The sequence below is a fragment of the Mauremys reevesii genome, linkage group 3, assembly GCF_016161935.1.
Source record: "Mauremys reevesii isolate NIE-2019 linkage group 3, ASM1616193v1, whole genome shotgun sequence".
In the NCBI taxonomy this organism is placed as follows: Eukaryota; Metazoa; Chordata; order Testudines; family Geoemydidae; genus Mauremys; species Mauremys reevesii.
Window position 1 is genome coordinate 185,225,272 of NC_052625.1, and position 19,085 is coordinate 185,244,356.

General features: G+C 42.7%; 1 protein-coding gene across 2 annotated transcripts in view; it reads left to right on the forward strand.

Moving 5' to 3' along the window:
• The first annotated feature begins 9,334 nt into the window (after positions 1–9,334).
• VSNL1 (visinin like 1) overlaps positions 9,335–19,085 on the forward strand; it is a 137,691-nt gene continuing 127,940 nt past the window's right edge. Inside the window, exon 1 of one of the 2 annotated variants that reach the window (XM_039531987.1) lies at positions 9,335–9,609. The gene's annotated coding sequence lies outside the window, so the exon portion shown is untranslated. The remainder of the gene's footprint in view (positions 9,610–19,085) is intronic. The other variant, XM_039531986.1, reaches the window with a different exon arrangement.

Genomic DNA, 19,085 nt, shown 5'->3' on the forward strand with positions numbered 1-19,085 from the left:
AGTGGTGTGGCAGGAACAGTTTAGGGTAAAGAATCAACTGGATCTAGTACCAAAGTTTATTTAACCAAGGCATCATAATTAGACTTGTAACAGAAGGTTTGATTAGAGGAACAGAAAGTCTTGCTAGAACATCCCCAGACTTGGGTACTTGACAAGGCTACAACTGATCCATATGTTGTTTCCATAAAATACCATTGGATAGTTTAACCACAGACAAAACATGTTGCATGCATTTTACAAGTTCTCCAGGTACCCTTTTTATTCCACAACCCTAGTAGCGAATCCACAGTAAGTCTCCTACTTGAAAAGAATGATGATGAGTATCATATCATTGATCAATTTGTATAACTTGGGATTTGGCTACATGTAAGGCAACATCAGGATGTAGCAGATATCAACAGGTATGCAAAGGCCACTTCAAGAAAAGTGTTGCAGGTGACTCCTGAGTAGTAACATGTGCGTTTTCCTGTGGGCGATAAAGAAATTGTCCAATTTCTGCTGATGACTCAGAATAGACTTGTTCACTCTTAAGGCATGCTTAAGTGTTTGTACAAAATGTTCCACTAGTCCATTTGTAGAAGGATGGTATGGAGCATAATGTATGTGCAGAACTCCAATTGAAGATGGGAACCTCTGAAATTCTTCAGATCCATTGTCACTCACCAACTATAATGGTAAATCAAATTGACTAAACAAGGTACAAAGATGTCCAGTGGTCTTGGTAGCTGCAGTAGAAATCACTCAGAAAATTTCTGGCCACTTTGAATGGGCATCGGCGCTGACCAAAAACATGTAACTGTTTAAAGGTCCAGCAAAGTCCATTTGAATACGTGTTCAAGGAGTCTGAGGCCATGACGAGCTGGGCCAGGATCATGCTGAATTTGCTGACACGTGGTACAGCACTTCGCTTTCCTCTCAATATTTGTGTTGATCCCTGGCCTCAGATATGACTCTGGACTATGTCCTTCATCCGCACAATGCCAAAATGACCTTCTTGAAGAGCTTCCAAAACCTGAGACTGAAGTGATTTTGGAATGATAACTTGCATTCCTCATAAGATGCAACCGTGATTCACAGATAATTCACATTGATTCTTATGATCCAACACTGTACCTTGTAGTACCATTCCTTTCACAAGAGAAAGCACATCATCTTTAGCAATTTCTTTGTTGATATCTGTGTTAGTAATAGGTAACCTAGCCATCAAATTGAGATAAAATACTTTGTCCAAAGTTTCTTTGGATTGACCAGAGCTTGGGCATGGCAGGCACAACATCCCATTAGCATTGTCATGCTGAGTCCCTTTAAGGAATTGAATAGTATAGGAATGAGCTGAAAGTAGCAATTACCATAATTGCATAAGAGCAGCAGCTAATGACAGAATCCCATCTTTTGGTCCAAGAATTGAAAGTAATGATCCATCAGCAATGTAAAATAAGATAGGAATGGAACTTCAGAATTCAAAAGATCATGCTGAGAGCTTCTTGCTCTATTTGCACATATTTCTTCTCAGGCATAGTGAATGTTCCTGAAGCGAAGGCAATTGGTTTCTTCATGCCATCAGAAAATATGTAGTAAAGAACTGCACCCACTTCATTAAGTAAGCCTTGTAAAATACCTGGGTAGTAGGTAAGTATTATTATCTCTAATTTACTAGGGATAAACTCAGACACAGAAAGGTTATGTGATCTGACCAAAATCATGCAACAAGGCTGGGGCAAGGCTGCTGAGAACAAAACAGAAGTGGGAAGAATTTAGATCATTAGTATTAATGTTATTTGTTTTGCCTCAGCTCTTATGGTCATTGTGAAAAAAGAAAAGCTTTAGGAGGAATTTGAATAAGAAGATTACATAATTATATGTATGTAATAATAAATACATGGATATATGTAAAATGTAATTATGTAATCAAATGCAATTTGTGTTGATTCTTGATTGTATTATATATAATCTTTAGTCATAATGAAATTAATAACACTGGTCACACTTTTTTTTCTCCAGACCATCAAGGATTTCACCCCCTCAAATTGTGGTGGGTGTCACCAGCAGCCTTGGTTAGTCAAAAAGCCCTGAAGCAGCCTCTTCTTGTCAATCTGTACAGCTGCATTGCTGCTTTCAATTTGCTGCACAACAGGCAAGTGAATCTTGGACTTAAGACACTGCTGCCAAGAAGGAGGGGGAAAAGGAGTAAAATGTAAGGGAAATCACTGTTAAGAATGCATCACATGCATTTGAGAATATTAGGAAATATGTATATATAAATATATACTCCTTCTAGTTATATCTAAGCTGTTATTACTTCCTGTACAATACATATATGCGGATGGGCCTGGCAAATGTTCAATACACAATGGAGAAGGGAAATGCAACCACTTAAAAGGTACTCTGCAATTATATGTGTCTGTTAAAACAGGAGGATTAAGTAAAAACAAAACAAAGCAAAGCACCTCATTAACCACAAGCTACCTGCTGATAGATTGACTACCTACAGATCCTCTTGGAAGACTCATGACTGCAGCTTTTAATGGCTGAAGTCTCTGTTCCTTGGAGTTGCACTGTGTGTTGAAGTGGGGGAGAAGAATGGAGGAGGCTGCATGTATTCCTGTCAGACTTTGCTTCTTTGATAATTCTGACATTTCGCACCTTTTTTTTCTCTCCTTCAAAAATTCAAAATCCAAAGGTGCAATTTCTGACAGATAATAGAGGGCAGGGATTGCCTGTTATTATATGTGTGTACAGTGCCTAGCATAATGGGACCCTTTTCTGACCTATGTGCTACTGTAATAATAATAGTAATATGGAGCTGTGCCAGAAACTGAATCGCTTCACGAGCTCCCAGCATTGGTGAAGGGGATGCAATTTATTACAGAAGCCAGAGAACAATGTCAGATGTTACATCTTCTGGTGCAGCACATTGGACAGGTGAGGGGATGCAATTTCTGACACACTTCTGTGTCATCCGGCAGATATGGCTTCTGACACCAGTCTTCTTTTTTGTCCCGCATGGAGCAATTTATGACAATCAGGAAATGCTACTTTCTTCCAAATGGAGAGAGAATTTTGTCTCAACCATAGGCACCAACTCTGTGGGTGGTCCAGGGCTGAAGCACCCATGGAGAAAAATTAGTGGGAGCTCTGCTCCCACTGAAGCCAAGCTCTCTTACCCTCCACCCCACTTCCTCCTCCTCCCCCTGAGTGCGCTGCGTCCCTGCCCCTCCGCCTACCTCCCAGCACTTCCCCCTGGCTGCCACCAAACAGCTGTTTGGTGGCATGCTGGGGGGGGTTGAAGGGAGGGAGGGGGAGGAGCGGGATCATGGCGTGCTCAGTGGAGGAGGCAGGGAAGAGGCAGGGCTGTGGCAGGGAAGGTTGTTTAGTTGGAATGGGGGTGGGGCAGGGGTGGGAAGAGGCGGGGCAGAGGCGGGGCCGCATGGAAGGGTTGGGGCTGGGGGCAGAGGAGGGGAGTCCAGCATGCAGGGGAAAGCAGGGAAGTCAGCGCCTATGGTCTCAACTGTTTAGCTTTAAAGTCATAATAATTTAATGTTAGATTTTACATCTTATTTAGAAAATCTAAATCAGCAGTTCTCAAACTGGGTCAGGACCACAAAGTGGGCTTTGCTCCCCCCTCCTGGGGTTGTGTAGCAATGTTTGTTGTCAGAAGTGGGTGGCGGTGCAATGAAGTTGAGAACCCCGGATCTAAATTATTCTAAGCATGTTCCAGATAGGAGCAACTTCCGTGAATGAGTCATATAATCAATATTCTGTTTAGAAAGAACATTTAAGTGAAAAGTGAGAAAGGAGAGTCTAGTAGTTAGGCTATTAGCCTGGGTCTCTAGAGACTCAGGTTCTAGTCTCTGCTCCACCACTGATTTCCTCTGTGATCTTATCACTCAGTCTCTCTGTGATTATATACTATCTATAAAATGGGGATAATAGTACTTCATAGGCATAATCTGAGGAATAATATATTCTCAGATGCTATGGTAATGGGGGTCATATAAGTACCTAAGATCAAAAAGTAATAAGCACCTGGTCTTGCATGTATACTTCTACCCCAACACATTCCTGTTCTATGAGAAACTCTAATTCATACTAAATACAAAAACTCTGAATCAGATCCTGACCTAATGTAAATTGCTATAGCTCCACTGTAGCCCGTCTGGTCCTTAGTTTCAAAAGCCACTTAAAGTTGCTAAGGACTTGTCAACATAGTGCAGCAATGTGCACCAATGGGTTGCAACCTAACTGACTCATGTAAACCCTACTGGCACCCACAAAAAGTTCTCTGGTGTGTGTTTAGTCCATGCCAACAGGCTCCATGTGGGCCAGTTAATGCACTTCACATTAGTACACATTAAAATTCATACCACTCTGGTGTGCATTGGTGCACCGTATAGACAAGTCCTAAATGACAATGGTTTACATTATTTACAATGTCAAAGTACTCAATAGAGAAAGGAAATTAAAAAATCTTACATTGTCCACACTAGGCCTGATTCTCCCTAACTTTACATATTGTGTGGTCATTTGCATCCATTTACAGTGAATGCAAAGCGAGTGTAAAATATTAACGTTCTGATCTGGTAATGTTTTACACCCATTTACCACTAGCTTTAAGTGACTACATGAGGCAGAGGGCCGCAGAAAGCCAAGCGCCTTATTCTTACTCTGCCCTATTTTATCACTATTTATTATTGTTTGAAATCTTAACTTTGTTATGTAAATTATTTCTTGTAAAGGATACATATATATTTAGATAGTAAATATTATCAGTTAATATATTAGTTGATTGAGAGTAGAATTTTTGTATGTTTATTATTAATATGTTTATTATTAGTTTCTTATTAATAATATTGTATGTTTGAAGTTTAATAAGAAATGTTTATTAGAGTTTTGATTTAAGGAAGAATTAAGTTTGCATATAGACTTGCATTGAGGTTTATCAGTGTAGTATTGGCGGGTATATTTTATTTACATAGAGTTCTTATTCAAAAAGGTTTTTGTGTTGTATTTATACACCTCTACCTCGATATAACACTGTCCTCGGGAGCCAAAAAATCTTACCGTGTTATAGGTGAAACTGCCTTATATCAAACTTGCTTTGATCCACCGAAGTGCACAGACCCCCGCCCTCCCCCTCCCCCCAGAGCACTGCTTTACCATGTTATATCTGAATTCGTGTTATATCGGGTCGCGTTATATCGAGGTGTACGGGGAGACTTTGGCAAACCAGTAAAGTGCCTAAAACCACTATGGCTTATTGTTAAAGGCAGCCTAGTCAGCAAGCTTTAAATTGGCCATTCAGCAATCTCAGCTTGACGAAGGCAGGAGGGGAGGTGGTTTTGGGTGCCACAGCAAGGGCAGCTTGACCCTGCATCCTTCCTGATAAGAATTTTGTTTAAGTTGCTGATTCATGCATTTTAAAAGAGCAGGATGTACCCTCAGGAATGTCTATTGGGGTCTCAAGGCTGAAAACCCTGGAAATACCCACACCCGGTTAATCAATAATCAGAAGGAACCTCTTGCTGGATCATTGAAATTGCTTACAAGGTTTCTTTAAGGGACATGTCATTCTATTACTAATGTATAAATAAGGGGAAAAAGCTTGAGATGGGGGGACTCATTTGGGGACTCTTTTGAACTCTCTTTGGACTCTCCCTCTGGATACATCTTGCGGTCCCCACCGGCAGAAGATTTGGCCACCGGAAGCCTGCCGCTGTGTCACTCGAAAGCCACACTCGGCTTTGGTAATTATCAAGGGTTGGGGGTGTGTTACTAATCTTGTTGCGGACGTTTAAGTGCTCGAGACTAGTAAAGTTTAGCTTTAAGTGAAAGCACTCTTGTGTTGTCCTGTTTGTGCCAGCCATCTATTGGTCGGATGGCCGTGTCTTCCCTGATTTATTTCCTGACACCTCCTCGCACAGACTAAAAGTTACCAAGAGCTTTGGGTTGCAAGAACCCTGGGTAACAGAGGTAGAGGTGTATTTTAAAATTATGGATAAAAGAATGGGCTAATGTTTTCAAAAGGGACTAGTGATTTTGCATGCTCCAGATTGGGAACAGCTAGATAAAGAAAACAGATTTTGTTTTAAAATGTGTTTGCAAATACATTTTAACTAACATGATTTTTAACAGGTCTTTGCACCTTGCATACACAGGGCAAATCATATTTTAAAACATATGACATGACTTGTCCTGTCTATAATATGGGTAAAATTCTGCCCATCTTTAACTCAATGGGTATTTTGGCATTTTCTTCTATGGACCCCTATACACAAAACCCAGTTCAAAATTGTTTTAGTTAAAATATGTTTGGTTGTGTTTTAAAACATATTAGCTGTTTGCCTATGCTAGACATGGGAAAAGAGGCCTGATTTTTCAGATGATGAGTGTTCAGCACCACGTCCCTTTCAGGTGTCTATGTTGGACACTCAAAAATAATAATATGGTTATACTGGTGAGAGACAAAGTAGTATAAATCAGAAACTGGATAAAAGATAGAAAATATTAGTAAAAAAGGTCAGTTTTCATCATGGCTAAAAGTTAACAATCCAGTGCCACAAGATTCCATACGAGGTGCTGTAAGGATATGGAAAACAGGGTGAGCAATGAGGTGGCAAAATGCAGATGATTCAAAATTATTTAAGTTAATCAAGACTAAAGAAAAATGTCAGTAATTTCAGAGATCTAACTGAGGCAGGTGAATAAACAACACAAGAGTGGATGAAATTCTATTTCTTTTTATTGAGAAAGACAAGGTGGGTGAAGTAATCTCTTTTATGGGACCAACTTCTGTTGGTGGAAGGGACAAGCTTTTGAGCTTCACGGTGCTCTTCCTCAGCAGGGCTGGCTCCAGGCCCCAGCACGCCAAGCGCGTGCTTGGGGCGGCATGCCACGGGGGGGCGCTTTGCCAGTCGCCAGGAGGGCGGCTCCGGTGGACCTCCCGCAGGCGTGTCTGCAGGGGGTCTGCTGGTCCCGCGGCTCCACCAAAGCCGCGGGACCAGCGGACCTTCCGCAGGCATGCCTGCGAGAGGTAATAGGTAATATACCAATCTCCTAGAACTGGAAGGGACCTTGAAAGGTCATTGAGTCCAGCCCCCTGCCTTCACTAGCAGGACCAATTTTTGCCCCAGATCCCTAAGTGGCCTCCTCAAGGATTGAACTCACAACCCTGGGTTTAGCAGGCCAATGCTCAAACCACTGAGCTATCCCTCCAGGTCCACTAGAGCCACCTGCCACCCTCCCGGTGACCGGCAGAGCACCCCCCGCAGCACGCCACCCTGCTTGGGGCAGCGAAATGTCTAGAGCCGCCCCTGTTCCTCAGGTCTGAAGAAGGTAACCAGAGTGTCAAGATAGACAGATAGATCGATCAGATTGTTAAGCATGTTCATATCCTGGGACTCTCATGGCTATAACAATACTGCAAACATTACTTCTTATTTTAAATGTTTTTGTTTTGTAAATTATGTGGTACGTAATTTTGTTATCTAAGTAAACTTCATCATCTTAAGTAGTTTTGAAACCAAGTTTTGTGTTTTGGAATTTTCTCCCCTTCCTCCCCTTCCCATCTTTTATTTTTTTAAATTGTCAAAGTAAATAAAGATACAGTTTATAATGGCAAATAAATCAGATCTATTGGAAACTCTTAAGGGGAAGTATTGTATCTTCCTATGTATTCGTACAATGCCTAGCAGAATTCAGCCTTGAACTTGGTTGGGCCTTTGGGCACTTCAACAATACAAATAAATTAACAGTAATAATTCATGATGATTATTAACCACAGTTAAATCAATTGTGTGCAATTAAATAATAATATCTTTCTTCAAATCCTTGCTTAAAACTCTTCTCCGGTGTGATGCCTAAAAAACCCTCAAAAATGGTCAGGTATCTGGTTTCCAATTAGTACTGCTTTCCACAGTTAGCATTATTTCCTTATGCTCCCTTTATCTGTTTGTTGTATCCACCTGTAGTCTACAGTCTTACACTTTAGATTTATGCATTGCTTAATTTTATGCATTGTGAACAGTCAGTGGAACTATTCACACTGTGTAAAGTTAATCAAGCCTGTGAATCTTTGCAGGAGCAAGGCCGTAGATTATAAAACCTTCAGGGCAGGGATAGTCTCTTTGGTACATGTCTGTATAGTGCCTACACAAAGGGGCCCTGGCCTCTAGGAGCTAGCGCAATACAAATTTTTAATGTTCATATTAATAACAATATAAAGAAGGGGGTCAGTCACCAGTTTATCACATTAAATGAGGGAACATGGCTAGCTAAACTAAAAACAGTCAGCTAACATCCATTTTCTTATAGAAAGTTTGAAATTGTTGTGGAAATAAACTGTCAGTGACAATGCACTCAATAAAACAGCCCAGTATGCGTGTAAAGGATGTGTAGACGGCACTTTTGTGAAAGCAATGTATTGCCCCAATATTTTTTTCTTTAACCACTGAAAGAATTCAGGGACAAAACAGACTATATTCCCCATCCATTTTAATGTTGAGTGATGGACAACTGTGTGTAGTATTTGACAATTTCTTAAAGGTGACCTGCAGATGAAAGAAAAATTTAGTGTACCAAAGGCCTGAAAAGGTGATGTTTAAAACCAAAAACCCCTCTTTTATGTTAGTCCATCTTCCCTGTTTCTTTTCCTCTGCCCCCTCTCCAGATATGCTCCCCAGTACCCTCCCTGTTTTGCTCCTTTCCACTCTTTCACCATGCTTTTGCTCACCTGCCCCCTCCTCCTACATTTTTGCTCTTCCCCAACAACACATTTTTGCTCCACTCTCTGTTGTGGTTTTTGTCCCCTGCGTTTGTCCTCCTCGTTTTTGTTGGTCCTTTCGTGATTGCCCCTCTTTTATCGCTCCCCAGTGTTGTAGCCCGTGCAGTGCAGCCCAGAGGATTCAGGGGGCCTGGGGCAAAGCAATTTCGGGGGCCCCTTCCATAAGAAAAAGTTGCAATACTATAGAATACTATATTCTCGTGGGGGCCCCTGCAGGACCCGGGGCCTGGGGCAAATTGCCCCACTTGCCCCCCTGTGGCCCTGAGCCCCCGTGCTTCCCTTCCTCAATGTTTTTGCTCCTCTTCCCCCTTTTTTTGTCCTTCCCCCTGTTTTACTGATCTGGTCACTCTGTTTTTGTTCCTCCACTCTCCCATCCCTGTTTTACCTCCCCCGCCGCTTTGTTCTTTTCCTCTCCCCTGCCCCCTGCCCCCACACTAGGTTTTGCTCCGGGATCCGATCTTTGACAGCAAGTGAGAGCAGAAGCAAGGGCAGCGGCCTCGCTGTTGTGACAGCGCATGCGCCTATCTCCTGGCAAACAAAATCTGACACTCGGGGAACTGCAGCGCGTGCGCAGGCAGCTCCATCCAGCAAGGGAACCTTGGATTTCTCTGGGATTCCCGATCTGCAGTGCAGCGCAAAGCGGAGGAACGTGTGGAAGCAGCCGCTGGGCTCGCAGCGCGCTCTATAAGGGGATTTAAGCCGCAGAGAGAGCGGGCGAGGCAGGGACCGATTCACCATTGATCTGAATTAAATACTCCTCTCTCTCTCTCTGAAAAGCTGCCCTTTTGAGTTTTATCCTTTGCAGCAGGTGACAACACACAACGCAAACTGTAAGTGTTCCCTTTGCTCTTGGATGCTAATTTAGGGTTCATGATGGGGTTGGAATTTCTTGCATGGATGCGGTGAACTGCATGGTTACAATAAAGTGCTGTCGGCTTTGCTTCATCCCGCTGTTTGCTAGCAATAAAGGATGAGGGGGCGAACATCTTGTGATAGTGAAGAGAAAGTGAGCTGTGAAGTGTTTGCCTGCACGATATTCAAGGATTAGGATTACTTTTCAAAGTCCGCTGCGGGGTTTGACAATAGGGGGAGGGGGATATGATTTTTAAATCTATAAATAAAAACTTCTCCCTACATACATACATCTCTAGATGCAGATGGCGAAGTTCTGTTGCTGATAGAAGTGGGGGATAAAATGAGAGGGTTGTAAAGTGTCAAACTGTCTGACATCCTGTCGGTGCAGATTCCTTTTCCCCCGGAAAAGTGGCAGAAGTGTTTGCTAGTGAAAGTGGATGAACTGGATAGGATGGAAATAGAAGGAGGCTTTTGTGCCATATGTTAGTACTTAAAAGCTTAAAGCAATGTGGTTCTGTCTGCCTCTTTTTAGCGCTTACAAATACTCGTAACGAGCAAAGTTGTGTAACATTGCTTTTCTTTTCTTAATACTTTGTGTGCGTTGTTGTTTTTATTGACCAAATGGAGGGAAATTGTGTCCACAGCAATCTGCCTTGACCTGATTTAAGATGAGAGACTGACTGCTATATTGATTAGGATATAAATACCACCAACATCAAAAGCAGGCATTGATCGCTCGCTTAATAATTTGCGTTTGGGCATGTTTTGCTGATAGCCGGAAGCCTTTGACATTTCTAATCACTTGAAAAGCAATAGAGAAAAGGTCATTATGTTTTCCAGTGCAAACAGACCATGCGAAAATTAAAAGGAAGATCAGTAGTCTCTGCAAGGTCATCAAACCCATTATGAAGAGCAAATTGCTAGAGACCCTTGCGATTACTTTCTTGATCGACTTGGTTCGTGTGACAGATGTTTCTTTTAAGTGGTCCACCCTTTTGTGCGTCTGCAAGATATTTTCAGGAATAAGCTTTGGAATAAGCGCGCTCATCTCACTCCTTTGATGTGGTAAACTGCACGGTGGATGTGCTGCGCTCCTGTTTACTTGGGAACAGAACGAGGTGAAAATGGAGGTGGGTGGAGATAACAAACGCTGGTGTGCAATCCAAGTCATTTCCCACAGGAAGGCGTGAGAAGGAGGGAGAGGAGACGAAAGGAGAATTTCATTTCCAGAGATCAAAACAAAGGAGAGGCAAGTTGAGGCAGATCGGCAGAACTCGTGTGAGAATCAAGGCGTTTTTCTCGGTGACCCAACCAGTCAAAAGAAAGGAAGTTTCATAAAAGCTGCTGTCGCTTGACTGCTGTGTTCTGTATTATTAAGAAATCTAGCATGTTTTATAGCTAAGGGACGGGGACAGGTCAATCTCTAAGGGAATTTAGGCAGGATGTCCCGACGCAGGTAGAATGTGGCAAGGGCAGCAAAACGTGCAGCTTAAGAATAACACGTTTTAAAATAACCGAGTTAGAGAGCTAAGAGGAACCGTATACTGGGGGTGTAACTCAAAAGTGGGAACTTCCCTTCTCCCCTCCTTCCATCCCTCCCAAGTATTTGGCCAACCTATAAGAGGCAGATTCCTGAAATTACAAAGGGAGTTTGTTCGCACATGACAATTGTGTGTGCTCAGTACAGTGTTTTTTTTAATTGTGTCTCATTCTGCACAGAAGGGTCATGCATAGGCTGAAATATCCAGAAAACGGGATGCAGGGGACCGTTTGGTAGAAAGAAGGGGGAAGACGTTGAACACTTCTGGAAACCCCACATTGCGTAACAACAGCGGTTTAGAGCGAGATCCCTCCTCCCTCAGTATCTTAAAAGATGCTGCTAGAAATACATGCCGGTCCTTCCCTAGCGTTTCTCCCAGCCACCAACTCCTTTCTGCACACACATGACCCCTCTGCAGCCTCTTACTATAAAGCCCCTCTGCACCAACTTGACCTTCCCTTTATTGCCTCTGCGCTAACCAGAGATCCGGCACCTGCATACCTCTCCTCCATTCTGCAGGTACCAGATCTCCTTGCAACCTCCTCTCTGCACCCACCAGACCGCCCGCATCCCTTTACCAGAACCCAGCAGCTCCCCCTTTGCAGCCTCCCCCGCCCTTTACCTCCTCTCCGCATACTGGGTCCCCACTACAGCGCCTTGCACACGTTTCCCAGGCAGCTCCTTCTTTTCTCTTACCTGATCCCTTCTGCAGTCCCCTCTCACTATACATTGGACCCCCCTGCAGTAATCCCCTCTGCACAGACTAGATCCCCGCGGCTCCCTCTCTGCAACCCCTTCTCTGCATACACCAGAGCCCTCTGCAGCCTTCTCTCTGCACACACGAGATCTCCGCGAGAGCCCTTTTTGCACATACCAGATCATCCCGCACCTTCTGGATCTGCAGGAATTAGACCCTCCTGGCCGTTCTCTGCACCCCGCAGATTCCTCGCCGTTCCCCCCGGACCTCCCACCCCACAAACACCACATGAGCCCTTTCTCGTCTGCGGTTACCAGGCGCGCTTCCCTGCTTTGTCCCTGCGCCTCGCAGCCCATTGACTCAGAAGCTGTTGGAGATGTGGCCCTGCGGAACGTGGTCCTGAGGCCGAGGTGACAGATGCACCTTTCTGCTCCCCAGTGATGCGGAGCTGAGGGCTGGTGTGAAGATCACGGTGGGGTGCACCGTGCACCCTCACGTTATGTAACTGCACTGAATCCGCGGCGGTAATTGGCACGGCGAGGAGGGGGGCTGTAAACCGATCCCGCTGGGGTCCTCCTCCAGACAGGAGCTCTCCCCAGCCCGCTGCAGAGGGGGAGGATTTTTGTGACACAACTGCCGAGGCACCAGATGCTGAGCAGCCCCGTTTCCTACTCATCAAAGTCTGTGGAAAGTCAGACCCTGGGGGGCACCTGCAAACAGCCCCGAGCTGGGTATGTTTTGTGGGGTTGTGGAAAGCGACCTTCCTTTTACTGCTGGGCCTCAGCTTCAGAACATACAGACCCAGCATCCCCCACGCCAGGTGCTCTGCGCTCTCCCAGATGCAGGTGGAGGTGGAGGCTTGGCAGGTTAGTTCTTAGCCTTTTATGGACTTCCCCGGGTCAGGGTGCTCTCCTTGGCGTTCTATAAAACCCATTAACATTGCAGAAGACAGTTGTCCTGTCCTGATGAGCAGGCTGAAAATGAATCACCGGGCAGCAGCAGCGAAGACTGATCTGTACTTTTGGCAGCTGCTGCAGAGCAGCAGCATGTGAACAGGCAGAGCAGCCTTCCAGCTGCTTCTGGCGGCTGCCTTCCAGCTTTCAGTCCCTCTCCCTCCCCCACTGCAAAAATCTTCTCCCCTCTCCAAGGTGGCCTCAAGATCCCATCTGCTACCGAGAGATAATTTAAAGGTATCGATTTCAGAATTAATTTAGAATCTAAAGATTTTATAGTAAGGCTACTGGAGGAATTAGGGGCATCCGGATATCCGATCTTTTTTAATGAAGAGGAAACCTTTTAGATAACAGTATAACATTTTTTGAGGGAGGCATTTTACAAAGATGGACCCAATTTTAATTACAAATGAAACATGATTATTTTCAGGCTTGTGATATGGCCAGTTAGTGAAATATTGAATCGATGTATGGTTGCTATGCTGTTGCAAAGATGTTCATGAAGCAGATATATTAAAAGATAGAGGTCCTTTCCTAATGATTTCAGTATCCACAATGGTAACTTTTTATAGCAAACATTTTTGCGGATCTGAATTCTGCTCTTGTTGTATTAAATTGCTGAGCTAGAAGGATCATCAGTGGCAATTTATACATAAGACTAAGTAGTAAAAGCAATAGATTTATTAGGCAGTATATGGTACACAACAAAATCTAGACAAACCAGAGCAACAGAAAGGTGTGAAAACTATCTAGATCTTCGTGAAATTTATTCTCACCAGTCCCCTCAAAACATATTGTTTACACAGCAGTTTGTTTCTATGGCAAGCTCTCAGATATATACAGATATTTATACTATGGCTTCTTTGACAGTACGTGTTTGTAAAGAAAACATTTTAGCAATATCAGTTCCATTGAAAAGCCTTCTGTATTATCCAATTTAAGTTTGGGGACTAAGAGTCATTTTAATTCATACTTTTATTACTTTTCTCCTTCCATTCCCAACTCTCCCAATAAATAAATTCATAAAGTAGTCTGAGTTGCTGTCACCCTCAAGAAAAAAATTAAAAATGTCTTTAATCTTCATTACACAATTCTCACCTTTTAAAAAAGGCATGCTCCTGCTCCCATTGAATTCAATGGGAGTTCTGCTATAGACTTCAGTAGGAGCAGGGCTGTGAATATAATTGTTCTTTTGAATGGTCGTATCTTTTAAACATATACAGATATATGCCATGACATATAATTACACCTTTCATTTTTTACCTTTGTTTTTTAGAAGTAGTCTGTGTCTGGGGGGGAAGGGAGTATTGAGGTAAACCAAGTAGATTTTGGCTGCTTGGATTTTGTTTGTGCAGATGTAAGTCAGTATACATAGATCTCACATATGCGTCAAAAATATATTTAATGAATGGAATAGCTACTCATAGAATAAACATAAAAATGTCTTCACACTTTACAAGTACGTTGCTTAGAAATCTATTAAGATGTTCTCTAGTTTGATAAGCAGATTCAAAGCCTGGGACTGTGGTAATTTGTCATGGTACTTAGCCTTTTCGGTGTTTAGTTCGTCACAGTGTTACATAACCATAGTACTCTAAAAGCAAATGTCAGAAATGTTTTCATTCCCTCTCCCCACCCCCAACCTATTTGTGTAAATCTACCAAGAAAAAAAAAAGGCACAACTTGACATCTTACTGTTTATATAATACAAACAAAGTCAAATCTTGCCCTGGCCAGAACTGCAAGGCAAGTTGCCTAGGTGGATGGGTACAGTGTAGGAAAGACAGTAGCAGATGAGTTTGCGGCTGTTGAAATCCTGGTGCCCAGGATAGAATTCCTATGGATAGGCATGATAGAGGAATCACCACAGGGCTCACTTGGGTTGCTGAAAGGAGTTGGAAGTGCCTCTGTAGCATATACACTAGCTGGCTGGAGGACTAGATGTGCCTTCTAGCTAGCAGACCATATCCTCTTGAGGGCCTGGTGTGTAGACTGCATCACCTGTAGCCGTGACACCTCACCTTTCTCCCTTTCGCTTTCTTAAGTGCTTTGGAGTGATACATCCCTGCTGCTTGTTCTCTGTAACAGCTTCACCCCCAGTATAGCAGTGGGCAGGACTTAGATCTAAGTCCATATGCTCCTTATGTGCAGAAATTTTGCTTCCTTATCATTTTAGATACGTAAACCTAAATAAATTAAATTTTAGAACTTTCATAGAGAAATGCCTGGCCAATAACATTATTGTTTTTTTTAAACATATTGTCTTTGAATTTTCCTCTTATTTATTTTTGTATCTTATTCTTTCTGATCTTCCAGCTCCATTCATCAAATTTTCACTTGTTTAATTTGGGATTCTAATTTTATTATATTTTGTTTCCCTGATTAAAATCAAAGCATTTATACAAAGAGAGGTAGAAAGATAGTTATAGATACAATATGCAGTATGTACATTTATCTTTTTCTCACATCCATAATAATGGACTCAACTCTGTATGCCATAAGCAGTTGAAACTCCCATTGATTTTAACAGGTGTTTTGGATGTGCAAAGAATGCAAGATCAGCCTTTAACCACGATTAAAATAACAACATACATTACATGTGATTTAATTAAGGAAGCTGGGCAATTATAAATTAGATTTAATGGATAAGCTTGTTTTAAACATAATTAGAATTGTAAATATCTGTCACATATCATGAAAGGTTGCAACCTTCTTTTTTCCATTTTATCCTGTCTCTTGCCTATGATGTTTTAAAACAGCTTGAGTATGGTTTTTAAACTCACCTTTTATACTTGGTTGTTTTGTTAGTGTGGACTGGACTAAATGTCTACTCTCCCCGTCCTTTTTAGAGCTGTCTTAAAGGATTCCTATTGCAGAGGTCTTGCATCATGGTGACTTTTAGTCTGCCTGGTTCTTCATTTAGCCTATGGTTATTAGAGAACAGGGTTATCCCTCTGCAGAGCTCCTAACCCCAACCATCACGACTCAAATTTAGTCCTGCAGTTTGTTATGGTGCCATCAGATTATTGCATCTGCACCTTTCACTTGAGTGTCTGTTACTCCTGCATTTGTGTCTCACACAACTTCACATTCTGTTTATTTATTTTCCCTCTTTCCACTGTAGCTTTGTTCCTTCCCCTCCTGATTTTGCATGCATCAGTTCTATTTGCTTCTTCATATTCACTCTCTCCTGCCCTCTTCACTGTTTATTTTCCCTCATTATGCTGAAAATCCATGCCCTGTGCTGTAACTTCTGCATATGGCATTAGCCTAGGAGTTCTGGGTACAGCACCAGCATAGTGAAAAGAAATGGTAAGCTAGGGAAATGCTGTATACAGGAACAGAGCAAAGATGAGGCTCTGGGTAGGATGTTACCACTGGCAAGGCATGGGAAAACACTCATGTTGCCATCTTAGTTCAAACTCCTGAGCTCATTCATGTAGAAAGGTGCTTATTATCTTTTGAAATTTCAGACTGCTGAAAAATGTCAGAGTCTGAGAAAAAATGGGCGCAATGCCCTTTAAACAGAACGAAACATATGGGAACAAGAACATGGCTCTCAACAACTGCTGAAATAATTGTTCTTGTTTATGGAATCCAAATTCTCCAGACAGTGCTCCAAATCCATAATTAGTATTACTGTTTGATGTTATTTATTTTACATTGGTACATATTAATAATTATTATTTTAAAACTTTACAGCAAAGAGAAACCTGAGGACATTTCAATCTACTTCATATCAATATGAGCCATGGGATAATAACAGAAATGTGAAAAGTGAGGCAAATTGTCAATGGTGATCTCATAGCTGGAAGACTTAGCAAAATAAATGGTGTTTAAGGAGGGAGTTGGAGGAGAGGAGAGGTGTTTTGCTCACTGGGAAGTAGAAAGTTGTGGCAAGGGTAGGGGTGCTATGATGTTCTTTTGCACTGAAAATTTTAAACATACATTTAAAAATAAGTATATAAAGGTATCCAGCAGTCTTTCTAGTGGAGGCTAGGGAACAGATTGTTCTAGCTAAAACAAGAAATTCACAATTGACCTCAAGTAAATAATTTTCACATAACTAATTAGAAATAAGTAAGTCTATTGTGCTAAAAATAACACTGTCTCAAATTCTGGCCCCAGAAACATAGAAGGCAATCATATCCTGGTGTCTGAATATATCTGACCATCAGTTAAACAATTCTGCCCACAACAGACCCCACGTAAGTTACTCTTAGGAGCCAAGACTGTACAGAACAAATAGAAGAATTTGTGCTATGTTTGCCAGGTTCAGGGATTTGCAGGAACAAGACTTTAGCTGATGTAATTTATTGAGGTAATGGTAGCTGAATAATTTCCTTCAAGAAAAAAAATGCATTTTAAAACATACCTCTTCTGAAAGATGTTTCTGTGATTAGAGTTAGTGTTACTGTGATTTTTAATGGATGATTAATTCAAAACAATATCAGTGTTTTCATAGAGATCCGTTATAAGGTTCACTAAATACCATGGGATCCTATGAAAGATTCGCTGATAATATTGTTATGCTCCCCCTTCTGCTCCCAATTAACTTAGTGGGAGTTTTCCCATTTATTTTAATGGGAGCAGGATTGCATACCATGTGTACATGTCATTTCCATTCAGATAGCGGGGGTTGTGTTCTCTTGTGGCAAAAAGAGTGAATCACAATGTGTGGTTTGTTAGTAGATCCTACACCTTATTTGACACCTTGGATTATCTAATTATAACTGTTCTCTTATTTGTCAGATAGTTGTAATTAGAAATGTCTTTCCTCTCCCCTCCACCCCAGCACTCATAAAAACCAAAAAAAGGTTGTAAATTTCCCTTTATGTGAATTAAGTGCTTTTCAAAGATACCTGATAGATAGCCCAAGAAACTGAAGTCCTCTATATACCCAAAAAGCCATAGTGAGACATAGTCAGTGGCATTGCAAAGCTCTCATAATGCGCCAGCAACATGCTTCCATACTGGCAGGGATAAGTGGTAGGCATTAGAGAGTAGTAGAGGTCCTGTCTACACTAGAGAGTTTTGTCGACAAAAGTCAGCTATCATTGACAAAACAGTGGAGATGTACACACTGCAATGCTCTTTCTGCCGACAAAACTCTCCTGCTTTGCTGACCTCAACGAGAGCTGTTTGGCTTTTTGCAGCAAAGTTATATCGACAGAGTGTCAGTGTAGATGCTGCGCTTGGTTATGCTGCTTTACATGGCCTCCAGCAGGTGTCCCATAATGCCCATCCTGACCGCTGGTCAGCAGTTCGAATTCTGCTGCCCTGCACCCAGATACACAGTCTTCTGCCCCACTCCCCTTTAAAGACCTGGGGATTTTTGAAATTCCACTTTCTCTTTGCTCAGTGTGGACAGCTCATGTTGCATCTTCCCAGCTGACCATGGCGGCTCAGTGCAGGAAATGCTCTTCCGCTTGGAACAAACCTGAGTTGTTGGAGCTGCTGGTACTGTAGGGAGAGGAGGCTGTGCAATCCCAGCTCCACTCCAGCCGTAGGAACTTCTATACCTGCAATCAGATTTCTTGCGGTATGTTGGATAAGGGCTACGAACGGGACACACATCAGTGCCGTGCGAAGATAAAGGAGCTGAGGCAGGTGTTCCAGAAGGCAAGGGAGTCAAACTGTCATTTTGGTGCTGCGCTGAAGATCTGCTGCTTCTATTAAGAGCTGGAGACCATCCTTGGCGACGACCCCACCTCCACCGCCAAGAGCCCAGTGGATACTTCGACAGGGCTGGAGACTGCAGTCCGCGGACTCAACCCAGAGGATGAAGTTGTGGACAAGGAGGTTGAGTTGGGGAATGATGTGGAGCACACAGCAGAGTCGTCCGGTGGTGTGGCGAGTCAGCATTTCTTTTCCACTCCGGAGGGATCTAGCCAGTCCCAGCAGTCCGTCTCTGGTGCGCATAATACGGGAGAGGAGAACTTTGGTAAGTGATCTTTTTGAGTTGATGCTGCTCGGTTATATTAGGCAGAGCTGTCCTTTGCTTTGTATATTCTAGAAGTGGGTGAAGGGATAGAAATGTACGAGACTAGCTGTGTTTGCCTGTACTTCACATTCCACTGTGCAGATAAGCAGTGCAGCGGAACAGCATGTTAACGCACACCAAGATTTCATGGGAATCCTCCAGAGAGATCTCTAGGAAACTTTCCTGGACATACTCGTGAATCCTCTGCCGAAGATTCCTTGGCTTTGTTCCGTCACTCCTTTTAGGGAACTTTCCTGCACCAATCGGAAATCACTTGT